Below are 18582 nucleotides of genomic sequence, written 5' to 3'. Positions count from 1 at the left end.
ACCAGTAAATTTCATAATATGGCTTTTTATCTAAATGAAGCACACATTAAAAGTTCCACATTTTATTTATTTCGTACTAAGGACAGATTTCGTTGTAGGTGCCCTTACAAGATAAATGAACAAACTGTGGTTCAAATGTGAAGAAACTGTACCAATATTAATTTTGAATTTTTAATTATGTTTCACAGTTATGATAACTCATTAAATTTTAGATGCAGATTGTAAAACTGTGTTAAAATCTTTGTTTTTAAATACCTGACAGATTTAGTTTACACATAGTAATAGGTGGAAAACTATAATGGCATAAGCTGCTAATTGCATTAGGCTGTTCAAGTCCCAAGAAGCCGGACGCTGTGGCCGAGCGGTTCTAAGCGCTTCAGTCCAGACCCTCGCTGCTGCTGCGGTGGCAGGTTCGAGTCCTGCCTCGGGCATGGATGTGTGTGCTGTCCTTAGGTTAGTTGGGTTTAAGTAGTTCTATGTCTAGGGGACTGATAACCTCAGATGTTAAGTCCCGTAGTGCTCAGAGCCATTTGAACCATTTTTGAAGTCCCAAGAGAACATTGTTATGTTGAATTCGCATTGTCAATAATCTCCCTGGTAGGCAGGGAGCTACACTGAAGCGCCAGAGAAGCTGGTATACGCATGTGTATTCAAATACAGACATATGCAAGCAGGCAGAATACGGCTTTGCGGTCGGCTACAGCTATAGAAGACAAGTGTCTGGCGCAGTTGTTACATCGGTTACTACTTCTATAATTGCAGGTTATCTACATTTTAAAAACTGGTTCAAATGGCTCTGAGCACTAAGGGACTTAACTTCTGAGGTTATCAGTCCCCTAGAACATAGAACTACTTAAACCTAACTAACCTAAGGACATCACACACATCCATGTCCGAGGCAGGATTCGAACCTGCGACCGTAGTGGTAGCGCCGTTCCAGACTGTAGCGCCTAGAACCGTTCGGCCACCCGAGCCGTACTCTACATTTTAAGTGAGCATGGAAGTGGTGTCATAGACCGCGCACGAGCAGTGGGACGCAGCATCTAAGAGGCACCCATCAAGTGGGATTTTCCCGTACAATCATTTCACGACTGTACTGTGAATATCAGGGATTCGATAAAACATCAAATCTTCGACATCGCTGCGGCCGGAAAAAGATGCTATAAGAATGGGACCAACGACGGCTGAAGAGAATCTTTCCACGTGACAGAAATGCAACGCTTCATAAAATGACTGAATATTTCAATGCTGGGCCATCAACAAGTGTCAGCGAAAGAACCATTCAACGAAACATTATCGATATCGGATTTCGGAGCCGAAGGCCCACTCGTGTACCTTTGTTAACAGCACTACGTTCAGCTTTATGCCTCACCTGGGCCATCAACACCGTATAACATTTCAGCTCCTCAACACCAAATTAAAACGTTCCACTTCAATTTGTTTGCACTTATAGCGATCCCAGCTTCCTCAACCAAATTAAAACGATGCATTAGGAGGTGTCTCCTTCGTGCAAAAGGTCTTGAGTTCATATTGACGACAAAAAGTAATGCTTCATTACAGACGTTTATTTACAAAACAGAACTGACAGACTTCACAGACTCAACAACTGACTCTCAGAGCTAACCGCACTGCATATCCGAACTGGCAACTGACAACTCCTAGGTGTATTAATATCTTTCCAAACAATGAGAGTATTTGACAATGTTTTGTTTACAATACGATAGCAATTCACGACTTAACTAAATTAGACATTACAGAATTTTAGTACAGATTAAAGTAAGTAAAAGGATCAGTACATATAAATCTTACAAGCATAATTTCCAAATAGATTTTATAACATTTTTCTACCAGCTTCTGGATAACCTTCACCAGATTTGTACCGATGTTTCCAGAAATATCTTGACCTTTGATTCTGGATATTTCTTGAGTGATTTAGAACAACTATTTATATGTAAAATGATTTAAATCGTGTTTCAATACGTAAATAAATCTTTTTAGGAATATTTCTTGATACAAATCGCCTTTCGAAATTAGGTTATGAAACAGTTTTCACAAGTTTTCGTATTTTGGCGATCATAATATAGAATTTCTCCATAGAAAGTTCCAGAAGTGTGCATTAAACGTTCATTTACAGACTTTCTCTTTAGCTGGTGAGTTTTTAAAAGTATCTTGTCCATATTACACGAAATAATTTAGCTCAAAACTGATAATTTATACAATTAATCAGAGCTACAGCAAACAGTGAGTCTTTCTTTTACAAAATGAAATATAATTACAACATTGAATGAAAATAGGTTACTAACACTAATATATATTTACATTAATTCCGTTCTTTCTGTGCAAAATGTCCTAATATTGACACAGTACAATATTTAAACATCACCAAAGTTTCCCTTTACATTTTGCATATCTGTATTGACATTCCCTAAAAGTCTACAGTATCGAATACTTCAATATGTCCCAATATGTCCTGCAATGTTACACAACTCTCCCATCAGCACTTCCACGTGAAACACGGAAGGGTTGATGTCCTTACATTACAATACAGAAAAGTTTTACACATATCTTTGGTGTCTTGTTTCTTGAAGACCGGTGATCTTCTTTCTTGAAGGTCGGTGATCTTCTTCCTTAAAGGTCGGTATACCTCAATGCCACACACTGTATTTCAGTCTCATCTTCACAGTCCATATGGTTTCCATATACACTGCAGGCTATCACAGGCATCAATAGCACAGTCCTCTATGAATATACAGCATACAGTGGTCAAACCCAGTTAAACATTAGCAAAAGGATTTAATAGTCGGTGGACCGGTTTTTAAGGACACAGAAATTTGAATTCTCTAAAGTCTAATTACTCAAGAAAATTTACTGTAAATAATTTCTTAAAGCTAAGAGAGGATAGACTGACAGATGGAGAAAATTGATTATACAGGATCACAGAATAAGTGTAAGATGCAATGCCAGAATACGAAAATGGAATATGACAATTGCACAGCTAGGGGACCTAGTGCTCGCCAAACACTTGGCACACAAAGAATGTATGCTCCCCTGAGGAATCAGATAAATACAACATAACAAAGTATACAAAAATATCCTGGTAAGATTACATATAAAAGTCTATAAACATCTATTATCTAAAATACTTTTTTTACATTTTTTTAATACAATTTCAGTTCGGTCACATTTCGTAGGCCAAACAGGCTGCCAGAATTTGGGTAGACTAGACGGTAAGCATTCGGATGAGGATTGTCCTGAATCTTGAAAGGTCCAATGTATATGTCAAAAAACTTTTTTAATTCACCACTGATGGCTTTAGACTTCTCTTGTGTTTTAACAAGGACCAAGTCTTCAATTTTAAATTGAGTAGGCTTCAATCTTTTGTCATGTCTACATTTCCTCTTATCACCACAGTTTTGAACCGACATGTCAGTACTGGAACATACTCTCGTCTTAGGATCAATAAAGGTAAACAAACTCTTTTCCCAATCAAATGCTGCATTAGCTTTTAATATCCAGTCCATACCCAACAGTACATTCTCATTTAGGTCACTTATTACAAGACATTCTTGAGTAAACTGTACATCATTTATACTGAAGGACAACAACACCTGTCTATTAGCAATTTTGCTCAGTTTGCCAGTAATGCCTCTAATTTTTATTCCAACAACTGGTAATTCAACAAAGTCAGGATCATGCTTAATCATTTCTCTTAATTTGCTTGAAATGGCACTAATTGGACTCCCTGTGTCAATCAAACAATACCCTTCTCAACCTGCAGCTTTAATTTTTATGTATGGACTACCAATAGTGGTGTTTTCCCTTTCTTCCTGTTCTTCATACAAAAGATCTTCTGCTATCTCATCGTACCTCTGTTCCATATTTAGGTTTTCTTTATTAGGCAATACTTTCTTCAAACTTCTAGGTCTACTGGAATTTACTGGAATGTCTGGATTACTATTTACTTCACACACATCCTGACTAGTACCCCGTTTGATGATTTCATTAGGCTTAAAAGCAGAAACTGGTTCACAAATTTCCCTTAATTTGATCTTAACATCATTGTCATCACTGTAATCTTTAAATTTGTCCCAAACAGATTTCAAAATAATCTCAGATGCATCAGCACAATCAACCCCCCTGTCTCCTGATGTATTACTAAGGTGAACTGGCACAATCTGATTCTCATGTCTAATGTAGTTAGAGTTCCTGGCACAACTATTCTCAACACTATTGCTTATAACATCCTCCTTAACTTCAACATAAACTATTCCATCCAATTCACCATCAAAATCTTCTAGTACATAATCACCATTAGTCTTAACATCAACATTATCATCATCATTGCCTGAGCTTACACTACAAACACTACTACCATCACCAGCATTACTCACAACACCATCTTCACCAACCACATCCGCATGAATATCAGACTTTCCAGAAACTTCAGTACGAACATCATTATGACAACTTACATCTAAAAAATCACCACACATAAGTTTGTACAATCCAAAATTATCAAAGTTATCCTTACCATTCATTTCAGCATTAGATGCTTCTTATTGATTATATAAATTTGCAATTATATCATCTTCTAAGCCTACTTCATCAAAGGTAGCCTGGTTCCTATTACAGTTGTTTCTAGTATTTTCTCTGATGACATTCCAAAATTTCCTGTCAAATTTAATTTTTTCATTACCTCTGTCTACAGATCGATCATAAGCATACTGTCTATACTGGTTAGATCTCTGTTTATAATGCTGTCTGTTCCGGGTGAAATTAGCCTGATTTTGAAAATTCCTTGCCCCAAACTGACAGACTCCCAGTGGAGCATTTAGTCGTTTAAAGGCCTATGTCTGTCGTTTCCCTGCCTCGGGTTACCTTCTCTCATGTCATTACCCCAGGACCTGTTTCGATTTTACCATTCTCTGTTTGAATTAAAGTGCTGATCATTCCTACCAAAATTTCTTCTGTCATTGCTATTATAATTATCCCTGTTGTTGTTAAAGTTTCTTCGTTCACTATTATTGTTATTATTTCCACGGTTCGGTTCCCACCCTCTGTGTGATGAACCTACAAAGTCGTTAAATCTGTTGTTTTGTTCAAAGGCTCTATCAAGTTTGTCCCCATATTTCAAGAATTGTTCTATGGACTCATCTGGACCATATACTAAACCCCATTGTACTCTTTTCGGAAGTCTCCGTTTTAGTGCATCAATTTGAGTTAGCTCATCAAATGGCTTATCCAGATGCACTAATTTTTGCAACTGTTTCTCACAATAGGCTTTCATTGACCCATCAGATTCTCTGTAACTAGGACCATTCAAGAATTCACTTTTGAATCGAGCTTGCTCAGTTTCAGACCAAAATTTGGTTAGAAAACATTTTTCGAAATCTTCAAAGGACATTTCCGCGGAATAATTCTGATTGGCCCACGAAAGCGCCTCACCATCAAGTAATTTCTTTACAAATTTTATCTTAACACTATCTGTCATTATGGACGTGAACTGCTCCTTGCAGAATTGCATGAAGTCTTTTGGGTGTATATTCTTGTCACCGGGATAAGTTTTAATGGGAAAATTTCCCCATACCCCATTACAACTATTACTAAAACCTTTTTGCAACATAGTTCCTTGTATTTCTACAAATTTTCTGTCTACAGTTTTTTCGACATTACCTACTCTACTACAAATTTCTGTGACCTTTTTGTCAGAATCAGATTTGAAAGATTCAAAAAATCGTTTTGTCTGGTCAAATTCATTTCTCAATTGAGAATTTTCCTCATTTACAAAATCAACAACTTTTTTTTAAGTTTTGACTTGTTATTTGAAATTTCGTTAGTTAAATCAATTTCAAGGACAGAAATTTTGCTCTCAACCGTGTCCACACGACAACTAAGTTCTTTTTGGTTTGACTCAAAAGTAATTCGCCATTCTTCGAGAACCTGATTAGTGTGAGCAATCTGTTCTGTATTTGAATTTATTTCTGATTTTATATCACACACAGCTTTCGAAATCGACCTGTCTATCTGTTGTTGTGTCTGTTCAATTTGTTGACGTAATTCGGCACGAGAATCGTCCATCTTCGAGTTTGTGTTATCCAACTTCGAGTTTAACTCTGAAAACATTTGTTTTAACATTTCCAACATTCCTACACGGTCAGAAGCACTTTCCCTAATAGGTGTACTCGCTACACCGCTGTCAATACTGAAATCTGCGTCTTTTGCCATTATTTTAGGAAGCAGGTACTTATCTTAGTGTCCGTCGGCGGTCGTTGGTGTCCGTGTTTTGCGAAATTTCTTCAATTCCAGGATGGTTTCGCTAGGTTGATTCACTCCTCTTCTTGTGACCCCAGAATCGACGTGTTTACCTCTGAAGAATGACTGGTCCGTCGTATATCCTCTTCTTGTGGTCCCAAAACAGACGTATTTTCTTCTTGTGATCCCAGAAGAGACGTATTTTATTTTGAAGAATCACTGGGTGGTCGTCATATACTCTGCTTCCTCCACCAAATTATAACATCCTAGCTCCTCCACCAAATTATAATATTTCAGCCCCTGAACACCAAATTAAAACGTTCCACTTCAATTTGTTTGCACTTTTAGCGATCCCAGCTTCCTCAACCAAATTAAAATGTTGCATTAGGAGGTGTCTGCTTCGTGCAAAAGGTCTTGAGTTCATATTGACGACAAAAAGTAATTCTTCATTACAGACGTTTATTTACAAAACAGAACTGACAGACTTCACAGACTCAACAACTGACTCTCAGAGCTAACCGCACTGCATATCCGAACTGGCAACTGACAACTCCTAGGTGTATTAATAGCTTTCCAAACAATGAGAGTATTTGACAATGTTTTGTTTACAATACGATAGCAATTCACGACTTAAAACTAAATTAGACATTACAGAATTTTAGTACAGATTAAAGTAAGTAAAAGGATCAGTACATATAAATTCTTACAAGCATAATTTCCAAATAGATTTTATAACATTTTTCTACCAGCTTCTGGATAACCTTCACCAGATTTGTACCGATGTTTCCAGAAATATCTTGACCTTTGATTCTGGATATTTCTTGAGTGATTTAGAACAACTATTTATATGTAAAATGATTTAAATCGTGTTTCAATACGTAAATAAATCTTTTTAGGAATATTTCTTGATACAAATCGCCTATCGAAATTAGGTTATGAAACAGTTTTCACAAGTTTTCGTATTTTGGCGATCATAATATAGGATTTCTCCATAGAAAGTTCCAGAAGTGTGCATTAAACGTTCATTTACAGACTTTCTCTTTAGCTGGTGAGTTTTTAAAAGTATCTTGTCCATATTATACGAAATAATTTAGCTCAAAACTGATAATTTATACAATTAATCAGAGCTACATCAAACAGTGAGTCTTTCTTTTACAAAATGAAATATAATTACAACATTGAATGAAAATAGGTTACTAACACTAATATATATTTACATTAATTCCGTTCTTTCTGTGCAAAATGTCCTAATATTGACACAGTACAATATTTAAACATCACCAAAGTTTCCCTTTACATTTTGCATATCTGTATCGACATTCGCTAAAAGTCTACAGTATCGAATACTTCAATATGTCCCAATATGTCCTGTAATGTTACAACCGACATTGGACAGTTGATTACTGAAACATGTTGGCCGGTCGGACGAGTCTTGTTTCATATCGTGGACGGGTATGGACAACCTCATGAATCCCTGGACCCTGCATGTAAGCAGAGGTCTGGTCAAGCTGGTGGAGGCTCTGTAATGGTATGGGACGCGTGCAGTTTGAATGATATTTGACCCCTGATACCGTCTAGATACGGCTTTGACGGGTGACACGTACGTAACAATCCTGCCTGATCACCTGTCCATTAATGTCCATTGTGCATTCCCACGGACTTGGCGAATTCCAGCAGGATAATGCGATACACCACACACCCACAATTGCTATCGAGGGGCTCCATGAGTTTAATGACTTCCGCTGGCCACCAAGCTCTCCAGACATGAACATTGTGTAGCATATGGGGGATGCCTTGAAACGTGATGTTCAAAAGAGATGTCCACCGCCTCTTAAGCTTACTGATTTATTGAACGCCCTTCAGGTTTATGGTGTCAATTCCCTTCAACACTACATTAGGCATTAGTCGGGTCCATACCACGTCTTGTTGCGACACTCCTGCGTTCTCGCGGGGCCCTACACAGTATTAGGCAGGTATAGAAGTTTATTTGACTTTCCAGGGTAGTTTGTCCTTTCCCCTGACGCGGTTTTCAGGATGACCTTCGGCATTTTTAGCTATGGGAGCAGAACACAGTGGGGAGTGAACGAGCATGGAGGGCAGATCGCGAGTCCTCGAACCGTGTGGGGTTAGTCGTTAAAGTGAAACACTTTTTTCAATACTACAGTCTAAGATTTATATTGCTTCGGTACAAATTCAGAAGAGTATTTAGAAGGGTTTGAGCTGAATGAATCTACCTAGCAAAAAGTGAAGAAATGAGACGCTCTCAAGCAGGAATCAAAAATGTACGTGCCACAAAACGTTAATTAAACTGTGTATGAAGTGGTGTGACAACAGTCTACACAACAGGAAGTTGCCTTCAAGAAATATTCGTGGTGAATGCTAGATTTAATGAAATTATGTTCTGGTCAAATGGTTACACCACTTGCGCTCAGGTCGGTAAAAACGGTGAGCCACGATTGATGCACAATAACGGAGATGTGTCGAAATTGTGTATTATATTTTCCATCACATATAACTGCTGACTAAATGGTACATATCAATTACCTTAACGTAACTAAATGATCAACGATGTACAGGGTGTGAGCCATCTCAGGGCACATGCTCTGTCTGTAGAATTCTGAAAATATATTTTATTTCATTTCATTACTTATACGTATCAGTGTCATCTACGAACATTCATATTCCTTGCCTTTCGCAATTTCAACGAAGTATTCAATGGAATTAAATTACACAAACAAAAGAATTTGAGTGGATATCACCGCCTCTAATATATTTTTTTCTCAGCTTGCTAAGTTAAATCACCTTCTAGCCGTATCAACATTTAATAAAAATTATTTCCAATAATTTCTTTAGATTAAATTTCACAATGGTACCCAGAAATCTATCTGTTCACGCCATCTGTTTGCATCCTTCACGTTTTCATATTACTTTGAAAATATGTAAGGAAAACGTCCATGTAAGTACTACAATGTGCTACAGAGAAATACTCAGAACCTTTCCCATCTGAACGCCTCATTGGTATTTATTTCAGAAGGATAGGCCAATGGTAAGTCTTATACTGATTAATCATTGTTTGGCTGCTATGTCTAAGTTTCAAGACGACACTGTAGATAGGAACTGAAATGAAGCTTATTTGTATGCGTCTGGTAGTTAAATGATCGAAATCATATACCTCTTATCCTTTGGAATTAAACATAAAGTTGCCTATAGGAATAAATTCAGCACAGGCTTACACGCGCCCAAATGACTTTTACGGCCAGAAATTTATATGGCTAATGCATAACTATATTGTTTACCATTATAGAACGAGGTACACAAGATTTGTTGCTGTAGACTCATGTCATATAAGCTACTGACAAATGAGTGTCAGTGAGGTTAAAACATCACCTCTCTCTTTTTCAGCACTGTTATAATGTTATGTTTTTGTAGATCTCCTGTACTTGTTAGGTTTTTCCAATCCATCACATACTATTTTGTTGATTGATTACAGGTCTAAAAACCATTTCTGAATATTTTGTAGTGTTAATGATTCTCCCTCATTTTATCCTAATCGATAAAAATTTATAGCCAATACAAAATACTGACATTTTATTAGCTTGATATAAAATTGTTAAGCTATGAAAGGCAGCTACCAATGTCTTCTTAATCTGCAACGTTAAAAGGAAAGTATAGAGCGTACAACACGATTTCTTATTGAACTGTAAATAACAATGTAATCCAGATTAGGCTATCTCTAGGTTTAAAATGAAAATGCAGCACGAAAGTTGCTACCACCCGCGTCAACTGATGTGACTGGCCAAAATGTGATAAAGTAGTGGATTCGATCAAAACCACTACTGTTAAATACAAACCTATCACAGACTGTTTTGTTCGTAAAGCAATTAAATACGTTCACTGGCATCTCATGCAATTCAAAACCAGCGTTCAGATAAAAGGAGAAGCTGTTTTGGCAAAAGAGGATTTCAGAACAATTCGCTGAGCTTCAATTTCAAGAGTTTCATCGGGTTTGTAACTGATTTAATAACTAACATTGCGTCTATTAAACGTTTGTTGGTCGGTAATACAAACCTGAGCCCTTTACCATTTCTTTCTTCCTGCCTTCTCTGAGTTCTCGCACCCCACGCTCCCGCACGACATCAGATTTTTCTGGGCGCACCTGTTTAGAGTGCGTGCTGCCGCACCTACAACGTTACACCTCAGGGCTCCAGCGACACGCAGAATCCCTTTGTAGCGTGGAGAGCTGCCGCTGATTGCAATACGGTCCCAATGGAACTGTGTCAGGTAGCGGAAGCGGCGCGGCGCCTCCAATTCCACACATGAAATCCTACCCGTCCGATTCGCTGTTCAATCTCACAGAATCATATAATGTATTCGACGGTGAGGGATTATCCCCGACATTCGAATGTTACAGATGATTTGTTGAGTTTCGTATTTTGCTCTGCTGCCACCCATTGTCGAGATCGTGGCCATCGACAATTGTTTTTATTATACCGATAATTTTCGTCTAGACAGTGAACTAATGGAATGTATAGTAAACGTGTAATAAATGTGAACTTTCCAGTTCGTTGGTGTGTGTGGGGTAGTGCAGTGTGCATGACAATGGTGTACCACTTGCTGGTATGGACCCGTCAACTAAGCAGTCGAGATAAGAGAATCGTGAAAGAACTATTACAGATCTTCAGGTATGATTATCAATGGTGTATATAGAATGGTGTATAAAGGGTGGTCCATTGATAGTCACCAGGCCGAAGATCTCACGAAATAAGCATCAAACGAAAAAACTACAAAGTACGGAACTCGTCTAGCTTTAAGGGATAAACCAGATGGCGCTATGATCGGCCCGCTAGATGGCGCTGCCGTAGATTAAACGGATGTCAACTGCCTTTTTTTTTAAATATAGGAACACCCTTTTTCATTACATATTCGTGTAGTACGTAAAGAAATATGACTGTTTTAGTTGGACCACTTTTTTCGTTTTGTGACACATGGCGCTGTAATAGTCACTAACGTATAATTACGTGGTTTCACGTAACATTCCGCCAGTGCGGACGGTATTTGCTTCGTAATACATTACCCGTGTTAAAATGGACTGTATACCAATTGCGGAAATGGTCGATATCGTGTTGATGTATGCCTATTGTGGTCAAACTCCCGAACAGGCGAGTGCTGTGTATGCTGCTCGGTAACATGGACGACATCATCCAAGTGCCCGGACCGTTCGCCAGATAGTTACGTTATTTAAGGAAACAGGAAGTGTTCAGCCACCTGTGAAACGTCAACCACGACCTGCAACAAATGATGATGCCCACGCAGTTGATTTAGATTCTGTCGCGGCTAATCTGCACGTCAGTAGCAGACAAATTGCGCGAGAATCGGGAATCTAAAAAACGTCTGTGTTGAGAATGCTACATCAACATCGATTACACCCGTAACATATTTCTATGCACCAGGAATTGAAAGGGACGACATTGAACGTCGTGTACAGTTCTGCCACTGGGCACAAGAGAAATTACGGGACGATGTCAGATTTTTCGCACACGTTCTATTTAGCGACGAAGCGTTATTCACCAAAAGCGGTAACGTAAACCGCCATAACATACACTATTGGGTAAAGAAAAATCTACGACTTCTGCAACAAGTGGAACATCAGTGACCTTACTGGATTAATGTCTGGTGCAGCATTATGGGAGGAAGCATAATTGGCCACCATTTTATCGATGGCAGCCTAGATGGTGCACTGTATGCTGATTTCCTACGTAATGTTCTACCGATGTTACTACAAGATCTTTCACTGCATGACAGTATGGCGATGTACTTCCAACATGATGGATGTCCGGCAGATAGCTGGCGTGCGGTTGAAGAACTTAGAAATACTTAAACGTAAGTAACGTTAGGACATCACGCACATCCATGCCCGAGACATAATTCGAACCTGATACCGTACGGTTCGCGCAGTTTCAGACTGAAGCACCTAGAACCGCTCGGCCACACTGGCGGGCCCAGGTGGATTGGTCGTCGAAGCACCATACCATGGCCCGCACGTTCACCAGATCTGACGTTTCCTTCTGTGTGGAAAGTTGAAGGATATTTGCTATCGTGATCCACCGACAATGCCTGACAACATGCACAACGCATTGCCAATGCATGTGCGAACATTACAGATGGCGAACTACTCGCTGTTCAGAATAACGTCGTTACATGTATTGCCAAATGCATTGTTGTTGACGGATAGCATTTTGATAATTTATCGCACTGATGTGGTATTTGCAGGAAATCACTCTGTAACACCATGCGTTCTCAGAAATGATGAGTTCACATTGGAACAACAGAAACAAAATGTTCAAACGTACCTAGGACCCGCATTTTAATTTAAAAACCTACCTGTCACCAACGGTTCGTCTAAAATTGTGAGCCGTATGTTTGGGACTATTACAGCGCCATCTATCACAAAGCGAAAAAGAAGTTCAGCTAAAATATATATACTTCTTTACGTACTACAAAATATGTAATAAAAATGTGGGTTCCTATTTAATAAAACGCAGTTGATATTCATTTGACCTATGGCAGCGCCATCTAGCGGGCCAACCATAGCGCCATCTGGTTTTCCCCTTCAAGCTAGACAAGTTTTGTTCACTGTAATTTTTATGTTTGACACTTATTGCGTGAGATATTTGCCCCGATAATGATCAATGGACCACCCTATATACTTTCAATTATATCTGTTGAACAGATGAGTTGCGAACTGGGAAACGGGAGCAAGTAAAAGATGAACGGAGCTAAATTAGAAAACAACAGAAAGTCCAATTAGCAAGTAGTTTAACATTTTTGAAAAGTACGAAGTCCAGTCTCAGTCAAATTTCCAACAAACTAGGATGCAGCCGACTCACTGAAATGACACGAAGCCTAGGCCAGAAACAAACTCCCGTAGAAAGGTAGGAGCCACAGGGTACTTTTATACCAGACGCCACAGGGAAAGAAATTCAGTCATCCCAAGCAACAAGGCATCATCTGACCCAAGCTATACCCCGCACGATAGCAAATTACTGGATCCAAGAAATCAAACTGCATAATGTCTCCCTCACCCAGCTGTGCCGTCAGGCGGTCATTGGTCTACACTCCCATTCAGGTTTTGCCCTGTATTCGGTCCACCCTGGTTCTCTGCAAATGTTAATTGGAATCAGGTAAATGTCATTGCCGTTTTCAAGAAGGGTTGTTGGATAGACGAACAGCATTACATGTCTGTGTTGTACTCACTATGTATCAGTTTGTTATAAACTGATAGAACATACTTCTGGAGAACAATATTTCCCTGTATACGAATGGACGTCAATTCCTCAAACATAAATGTCGAAGACCTCAGTTCGCTCTGCTGCCTTTTGTGACATCCATCAGCGATGTAGGCATCTGCTTCCAATTTGATAGCTCATTCCCATCATATGGCGTACTGATCTACACTGCCACTTAGTGATGAAACTAGAGCTCACTGACCACTTTGTCAGCTTTGTGACTGGATTCATGATTTCCTAGAATAAGAGCGTTACATGTAAAAGTAGCTTCTATTTTATCGCCAAGGAGTGTTACACTGTAGTTATTCTCACGAAACAGGCAAAGTACTGACGTAGAGGCAATCGCGGACGGTACCTTTGTGTATGAGGAAGTTGCAGCACTAGGAAACTTAAGCCAAAGACAAGTAGACCGCTTCTGATCTATGAAGTGTACACACTCTGAAATTTGACACACAACGTAAATAAATTTAACATACCATACGCAAAATGGGGTAAAGACTAATTTGTGATCGATTACGTGATTTATTATACCACAATACCCAGTAACATCCATAATACGTGCAGTAGGAACCGTTCTGAGCAACGAACGTGATACTGGAAGATAATATTTGGTCCAGTACAAGGTGGTGGCGGGATTAGATATTTTGGAAGAATCCTCAGGTTATGCAACAAATCTATGCAAGAAGTGGCTACTGGACACAAGGTAGATACATTAATTCATATGTTTCATTACTCTGCATCATTACCAGATGTGCTGTAGAGAGAAAGACTACCCTAGCATCTAAATTCATGAGATAGAAACACAAAGTATAGCCTATATAAAAAAGCAAAAAAAATCGGTTGACACTTCCTAAGAGACACTCTCCACTCTTGCCAAATTATGTAAACTAGACCACATGTGTTTTAATTCGAAGAAATAGTGTCGACAGCTACTGAAAGTTTCATACCAAGAGAATTTATAAGAGATGGAGGAAATAAACAATGGTACATAATAGTTCCGGACACCGTTGCAGTAGGGAAAAAATGCCCATACTTAAGAAGACGCAAAATAAAATCTCCAAGATTAGCGATGTCTTATAGCAAAAGCTCGAAACATATTGTGGACATCAATGAGAGATGCATTCAATAGTTTCCTCGAAGAACCTCTGTCTTAGAATCTGGAAGATGGTCCACAGAAATGTGCTAGTGACAACAGACTATCAGTACTCTGACTGCTTGACAGCAACGGTAATGTTAGCAATGCGAGTCCCACTTTCAACATCGACGATACAATATATTTCGCTATTGGAACCAAGAACAGCTATCAACATATGGTAATTTATGAGCATATACTCTCGGTGTACTGCAGTAACTTCAGTCAATTAAGGCAAGCGTTTTGGTCGAGACTGTATACCAGTTAGCTTCCTTTCGGAGCATTATGAACCGGAAAGAGCTGGGAAGTTTCCAAAAAAAAAAAAAAAAGGAAATACGCAACAAAGAATTACAGATCTATATTATTAATATCGATTTTCAGTAGGATTTCGCTATGAAATGCGACGACGAATATGATCTATTGGTGCATATCCAGCATGGCTAAAGGATATACCACTCTTGTGACACACTGGCTCTTTATTCACACTGTTGCGGCATCAGAATTAGACTGCTTCAGTTGTCAAGCTGTATGCTGTCCTGTCACTTAGGAATTTCTGCATCCAGCAGTGGCAGTGGCGATGTAATGGAATATTGTGGGTGGAGCAGTTACCTAAAACAAAATGAGCCAGGGTCCTCTACTTAAAAGTTAAGGATAACAACTTCCAAAACTGTTAATTTTTATGTTGATGATTAAAAATATATATCAGAGAAGACTAATTCCAGACAAAATTTTTAAATCTCTAGAAACGTGTAGCATTCACAGCCTTTTTCAAATTACAGTCATTTATGCAACTGCTAATATGAAAATCACAAGCTCCATAAGCATTTTGTCAACACAGGACTTCTAAGAAACTTGAAAGATTTTAGATCTAAATATGAGCAAAATACATCCAAGACAGTAGTATATTTGTTGACAGTAAAGTTTTTGCCAATTTAGTTCATATACACACATACTTAGCATTTTACAATAATATACGTAATGTCTTCAGTAGATACTTAATTTTTTAAATTTTTATTTTCAGGACAATTTACAAAATGGTCATACACAGTAAAAAAATAAAGTAGGAATAAAAATATAATATGCATATTAATTGTATTAGTTACGCAATATTTATCAGAGTGATACCATCAAGGAAATACTGTGTAAGCAGCGAGAATTATATTACACTTTTACTGTAGCTCTAAGGCCGTAGGCTTCAAGGTAATATTGCATCTCTTCAAAAGTGAACGGTTAAAATCTGACACAGAAGACCTTTTACAAAAAATTGTCCTGTTACCTACTTCCATTTCAGTTCTCTATTCATACAGTATAAATTTTGCGTGCTTCTTTCATCTTAGGAGCTATGGAGACGGAAGAAGAGGTAACCACTGCCTTTATTCCGTACAATGGCGTACTATCGTGGAAAATCGGCCGTATATTAAAGAAACACTTAGTTAAAACCGTCTTCTGCCCGCCCAATAAAACACGGGCATTACTGGGAAGTGTAAAAGATGACCTCGGTTTGAGGAAGGCCGGCATATAACAAATTTACTGTGAGTGTGGGAAGACTTATATCGGATAAACAGTACGCACCATCAAAGAACGGTACCGAGAACATCAAAGGCACACTCGACTGAAACATCCAAGTAGGTCGGCGGTAGCAGAGCACTGTTTGTCCGAGAAACACGAGATGGATTATGAGCGTACCAAGATCCTGGCTCAGACTTCTAAATATTGGAACAGCGTTATACGGGAGGCTATCGAAATTCGCTCCAGGGAAGAAGATCTTATAAACCGAGGTTGCGGCTACAATCGCAGAAAGGCTTGGGACCCGGCATTGAATGTAATTAAGAAGACTCTCAACATGAAGTACGAATTGGCGACCAGGGCGGACGTAGCAAGCACATCGACGCTACTACAGATTCCGACGCCCACGTCTTCGTGACCGCCGGCGCGCGGGCCCTAACGATGTTGAGAGCGGCCCGGTGGGAGAGGGGTGATGCAAAACTTTTGAAGTGTGTGTACTCAGCAGGAAGTTCCCAGTGATTTTGAAGTGTGGTGGCGAGTACTCTGTCTGAAGGCTTAGCTCCAATATATAGACCGATGTTGTTTTCATAACTTTATCTCACCACTTCTCAATTGCTATGTGTCGCTAACTGGAGGCTCTGAATCCTCGACATGTTCATCTGGTATGTAACCTAAAGGTATACGTATTGCAAAAATAATATAAATTATGCGTTAACCCTTTCTCGTACTGGCATTTGTGTAGACGTGGCAGTTAACATCCTAAATGTGTAACCGCCCTCCCTGATTGAGGGCTACTTGTCTAAGGACGCCCAGGGTTAACTACTATTCATCGCGGACACAAACAGAGCTTTTGATGCGGAAGAGCTTAAAAAACTGCTCTCTACAGTTGCCCCTTTTTTATAATATTACGTTTTTATAAAAAAATTAACTGAGTTTCCAGTTTGGATAAAAAGTACGCATGGACAGAATGCTGAAGTTAGAATTCTAAGTAAAGTAGTGGCTACTTTGGTTACAGCAGACCATCTGTAAATATGGTAATTATGTTGGTACAACGAAACCACAGCAGAATTGTCTGTATTACTAACCAATTATCCCGGAAGCAAGAAGCTTATTTCAGTTGCCGGTTGCATATCTAACCACTTGCAGGGGCCCCAATTATTTTAGTTTTCAATCCCTCTGCGTACTGATTAATGGAATTTAAAAATTAAAAAAGTCATTAAGAGATATAATCTTGTGTTAAACGTTTAGGACAGCAAGGCAAGTGTTACAGTCAGAATCTGTGCGTTTGTCTTTTCGTCCTGTATTTGAGATCTGAAGCACTTAACAAATGGTTCAAATGGCTCTGAGCACTATGGGACTTGAGGTCATCAATACCCTATAACTTAGAACGTCTTAAACCAAACTAAGTTAAGAACATCATACACATCCAGGATTCGAACCTCCGACCGTAGCGGTTGCCGCGGTTCCAGACTGGCGCACCTAGAACCGCTCGACCACAATAAGTTAACGGTGTCGACGGCCGGGGTGACTGAACGGGTCTAGGCGATACAGTCTGGAACCGCGCTAACGCGTTCTAGGGGAGTGATGACCTCAGAAGTCCCATATGAACCATTTGCACTTAACGGTTTCCCACAAACTGAACACTCAATTTCGAGCCGCGCGGGGTTAACCGAGCGGTCTCAGGCGCTGCAGTCATGGACAGTGCTGCTGGTCCCGGCGGAGGCTCGAGTCCTCCCTCAGGCATGTGTGTGTGTGTGTGTGTGTGTGTGTGTGTGTGTGTGTGTGTGTGTGTAGTTAGAATAATTTAGGTTAAGTAGTGTGTAAGTTAAGGAACTGATGACCTTAGCAGTTAAGTCCCATAAGATTTCACACAAATTTGAACATTTTTTTGACTCAGAATACACCAAAGTCAAAACAATCTTTGATGACATTTAAAGTGAGGGTGGTAACATTAAGAGTGCAACGGGAATTCCACTGTTAAATGCAGAGGAGAGAGCGGATAGGTGGAAAGAATACATTGAAGCCCCTAGCCCTCTATTAGGGGAAAGATTTGTCTGATGCCATAGAAGAAAAAACAGGAGTCAATTTAGAAGAGATAGGGGATCCAGTATTAAAATCATAATTTAAATGAGCTTTTGAGAATTTAAGGTCAAATAAGGCAGAATAAATAGGTAACAATCCATCAGAATTTCTAAAATCATTCGGTTAAGTGGCAACTAAACGGCTATTCACTAGAATGTATGAGTCTGGCGACATATTATCTGATTTTCGGAAAAGTATCATCCACACAATTCCAAAGACGGCAAGAGCTGACAAGTGCGAGAATTACGGCACAATCAGCTTAACATCTCATGCATCCAAGTTGCTTACAAGAATATTATACAGAAGAATGATAAAGACACGTTT

The sequence above is a fragment of the Schistocerca gregaria genome, chromosome 5 (assembly GCF_023897955.1).
Source record: "Schistocerca gregaria isolate iqSchGreg1 chromosome 5, iqSchGreg1.2, whole genome shotgun sequence".
In the NCBI taxonomy this organism is placed as follows: domain Eukaryota; kingdom Metazoa; phylum Arthropoda; class Insecta; order Orthoptera; family Acrididae; genus Schistocerca; species Schistocerca gregaria.
Note: the sequence above shows the minus strand (reverse complement) of the source record.